Source organism: Pundamilia nyererei, unplaced genomic scaffold, assembly GCF_000239375.1.
Source record: "Pundamilia nyererei isolate P.nyererei 1_Seehausen unplaced genomic scaffold, PunNye1.0 scaffold00119, whole genome shotgun sequence".
NCBI lineage: Eukaryota > Metazoa > Chordata > Actinopteri > Cichliformes > Cichlidae > Pundamilia > Pundamilia nyererei.
Window position 1 is genome coordinate 1244896 of NW_005187520.1, and position 4984 is coordinate 1249879.

Here is a 4984-nt window from a genome sequence, read left to right on the forward strand (position 1 = left end):
CTTTTGTTACCTAGTGGCTACACAAGCCAGCAAGTAGCAACGACCGGATTTGGTGTGTGGTAATAACAGGGAAATGAACTTTAAAAAAAAAAATTTTTATTATTTGACTATATATGAATGCTTGTGTATAAATACACAAACAATACACATATGCTTTCAATTGTGTAATTTAAGTGATCTAAGTAGCTCTGTTTTGGAAGTTCAGTTCATGCTAGAAATGTGTTTTGTTTGTATGTGCTTTTTGGAGTTTGTACGTGTTTTGTCTCTAGGGGCCACCGCATATATTTGTATATAAACATATATAAATACAACCACTTTTTAAAACATTTGTAATTCCTTTTGTGCATAATTTTATATTAAATTAAATAATTAAATAAATTTAAAGTGACAAAACAACCTGAAGAGCCGGCTCTTTTTAGTGAGCCGAACCGAAAGAGCCGGTTCTCTAAAAAGAGCCAGAAATCCCATCACTAATTTACAGTGGCCCCTTGAGACAAAGCACGTACAAATTCCGAAACATGTAAAAACCCCGGCGCACGTACAAACTCCAAAACACGTAAAAAACTCCACAACACATTAAAAACTCCGAAGCGCGTACAAAACACAACAGAAGTGCTCCAGGATGCTAGGCAAAGTGTTGAGCTTTTGGTACCTAGTGGCTACACAAGCCAGGAAGTACCAACAACTGGAGTGTGTGGTAGTAGGGCTGGGCGATATGGGCAAAATTCATATCTCGATATTTTTAGCTGGATGGTGATATACGATATATATCTCAATTATTATTATTTTTTAAGCCATAAGATGAGAACAAAAAGAGAGTTCCTAGTCAAAGCTTTGTCCAAGATGTCACACAAGCACTTTTATTAACATACAGCATAGAGATATACATGAAAAACTTACTCAAAAATAAATTATGAGCATTTATTAAATAATAATGCTCCATAAATAAAAGAAAACAATGTTGTTTTTGTGCATAACAAAAAGCTCACAATCGTGCAGTCAAAATGTAAACTAAAATACGGTGACCATAATAACAAAGACAGACAGATTTCACAGCTGCTCTGTTTCCAAGTTCTACTATGTGACTGACAGCCTGGAGTTTGAAATCCTCTTTGTAACCACATCGCTGAACAGGTGCCATTTATGGTCCTTATGCAAACACAGTACGGTAATATTACGTTGAGGCACAGTATGTATCACTCTGCGAGGCTCCTCTGTAGCCGTAATGCTTCGACAATTAATCAAGTGGTGCAGCTCCGTAGCTTACCAAAGTTGTACTAAAACATTTTTTGACAGATTGCTGAGCGCCGTGTACCACATAAAATCGGTTCACAATCATCAAGCCCCCCGTCCAGCCCCACGCACAGGGCAATGCGCAGCAACTCGTTAACAGAGATTTGCTGTGTCCATCTTGTCGTTGCCTGCAGGTGAAGAAATGGGGGAGGGGGAGGAGATGTGTTCAGTGAAGGAGAGTGGCGAGGCCGAGTAACATTGCGTAGAGACAAAAGTGGACGAAAGAGAGGCAAACTTGTGGCTCCACAAGCCGTTCCTTCTGCTCTCAAACTGTCTTTATTTTTATCTGCAGTCTCTGTTTTGTTCATGCTCATCTTTGCCTGTGTCCTGTGCGTTCAAAGCGTTGTCTGGTTCTCTAGTCTCTCTGTGTTGCCCATGTCCTTCATTAGCTATGCGATATGCCCTTAATGCTTCGTCTTTATCTGTAATCGCTGTCTGTGCTCTCTTTTCATCCTCTGTTGTATCTTCTGCTCTCAAATAGTTTTTTTTCTTTAGCTGGGGTTTCTATCTGTGGTTCTGGTTCATTTTTGGCTGCATCCTCTGTGCCCAGTGCCTTGTCTTTATTTGTTGCCTTTATGATGCCTTTTTACATCTTCAGCTAAGTCTTTTGTGCTCAATCCTTGGTCTTTTTCTTTGGTCTCTCTCTGTGCTCTCATTCCTTCCTCTCTTGTATCTTCTGCTTTGAAATGGTCTTTTTCCTTGGTTGTAGCCTCTGTCTGTGATCCATGTTTGTCTGTTCTCTGTGCTCAGAGCTTTGATTTTGTATGTAGTTTCTTTCTGCAGGTGACTAGAACCTTCTTTGTCTGTTGTGTTCACCAGGGGACCATTTTCATTTTTGTCTTCTTCATTATCTGTAGTGACTGTTTGTATATTTTTTAATTTTAGGAGAATTCCAACATTTATACTTTTTAAGAAGTTCAGTAGGACAAGTGTTCTGTGTCCTTTGTGTCTTCTTTCTCCGTGGCTTTTCCTTTTTCTGCAGCATTTTCTTTGTCTTTAGTGGATCCCAATATACCTTCTGCTGTAAGGCCAATGTGTTCACAATTATCGTCACAATCTTCCTCTTCACTACTCTCTGTAGTCCCCATCCCTGGTGTATCTTCATCACCTGTTGTGTCTTCTTCTGCCCTCGCTTCCGCTTTTCCCCGGCCAGTCTTCATATGTGAGTGTTTTCCAGATGTGCTTCCTACTGTCAGGTCAATAAAGTAACTTCATTGTTACTTTCATCTTTGCTGCTGTCTGTGTCAGTGATGCTTGCTTGCTGTTAGGTCCTCCTTTTCACATTTTCCTAATCAGAGAGAAGCTGGTTTTCCTGGGATGCCAAACTTCCTCCATGCATTTTGAAATAATGTCAGCATCTTAGAATAAGGCCCTCTATTGGTGTTGGCAAAAATGAATTGTGATGATTCACCAGGTTATCTGCAGCAGTACACAAAGCGTTGAAACCATACATATTCCTCTTTTGTTAGGGAAACAAGTGCATGACCAAATGTTTCTTTAGTCTTGTGCTCTTTTGCTTGTAAAAGAATCAGCAGCTAAATTATGATACACAGTCATTAATGTTCCTGGTAAAAAAAAAAAAAAAAAAAGCTGAATTGCTACGTACTACACTATTCATCTTGTTGGGACACAATTTGCGAATCTGAATCACTCATTTACCAAAACTCTAAACACATTCTCAACCGCAAAACTCATTTGCCAGTGTGGTGCACTCGTACCCAGAATGATGCACACAGGCTACAGAAGTTAAACACAACTAACACTGTTGTCATCTTTTACACAATACCACTTAAAATTGAAAACACATGCTGCGACCTCCTCTCAGGGGTGGATCTAGATAAATTTTCTTAGGGTGGCATGAGGGTGGCAAAGAAATCAAATGGGGTGGCAAAATCAAAGCCTTTTTTTCAAACACATATGCAGGTGGTTATATGTGGTTAAACTAATTCAAATGCACTAAGTATACATGTTTTTCATATAAATAAAGTCTAACACTTAATTATTGTCTGGAGCCCACATAATTACACACTTTAGTTACATAAAACATGTGAGTTTTGATGTTATGTACTGTATAATAAATAAATATGTAGCCCAATAAGTATAAAGTCCAGAAAGCTACACAACTTGGGCGGTTCATTTACAAACGCAAGTCTAACTTAAGTGTCACACTGTTTTTTGTTAGAAAACAATCACATTGTTACAGCTTAAATTACACAAAATGTCAGAAATCTGCACTGTCATGAACAAAAATCTAAACCTAATTTTTCATGATTTCTTGGATTAACCCACTGAGGTCTGAAATTTTTTGACTCCTTTTGAGTTTACATTTGTATTTCACCCTCAAATTGTTTCATTTCATTTTTCCCCCTTGCCTTGTTTGGTATCTTTTCAGCTCAACTGAATTTAGTTGGGGTTTTTTTCAATGACATACTGCATTAGTACTACGATTACGATTAACAGTACTATTACTGATCTGAAATCACACAAAGAGCTTAAAATCCTAGTAGTATTTTTTTAATCTAAAAAAAAAGACATGTTGAGTAAATTTTTATAACTTGAAATGCAAATATAAAATGTACATTTTGTAAACACAACTATTTATCTAAAAATGCAGCCAATACACCTGCCGTTTTTTTTTTTTCATTTTGTATGACCATTTAAAAATATTACTAAAACCAAAGTGAGAGAACAATCAGGTGTCGCACTAAGATGCCCCACAAAAGATATGTGCCAGTAAAAAAAAGTTTGTCCACCAAAAGACAGAACAGCACAGGGATAATAAACCTGCAGGCCTGACAACAGGTGTATCACTCCGCTGGTTTTCTACTTAGTAACAGTGTTTACATTGCAAATGTGCCTTTGTGACATTCATTAGTGCCCTCACTGACACACAAAACAAAACGGCTTCACAACAGAACAACTACACAACACAACACACTAATGCTGGTCAGACACTGTGCGGTTTTTTTCAGTCGCGCGATTCAGCTCCTGCTCAAACTGTACGATTGACTCGCAGGGGTTAGAAGTTCATAGGTCACGATGCAGGGTCTCACACTATACGGCCCGATGCTCTGATGCAACCTGAGTGCTCACACTGTACGTACATGCACAACACGGCGTGTTGTTGTTTCTGGAAGAAGAACCCGGAAGTCAACCGCCAATAAACAATAAGAAAAAGAAGAATCTGGAACTGGGGAGATTGTAATCCGGGAAATTTGAAAATGCTCACCAAAGAGAAACGCGCTGCCTTAGCAATGTGTGCCATTCTGTGTGCAGAAAGATCTAAAAATAAAAAGCGACTGCGTGTATGGACAAGGAAATGGCTAGGAAAATGTGGGCAGTACGGTCTGTCAATTCTACAACAAGAACTGGACGTAAGCAGCAACAGCTAAATTGCACTTACCTACAGGACTTTATCTTCATGATGATGGGTAAATGTTTGAAGACATCTGATGCTTCTACTTTCAGTAGGCAACATTTAATTTTAGCCTATTAGTATTTTATTTAATTGGATTACTGGCCATTAACTACAGTACTTTTACATTTTACTTGAGTAGCATTCTAGTGAATGACTTGAACATCTACCAAAGTGATTTTTGGGACATCTTTCTGCTTCATACAACATTGGTTAAATATCAGTCCGACTCTTTAATTATCAATAACATTCAACCACTATTACAGTTTTTTTTTT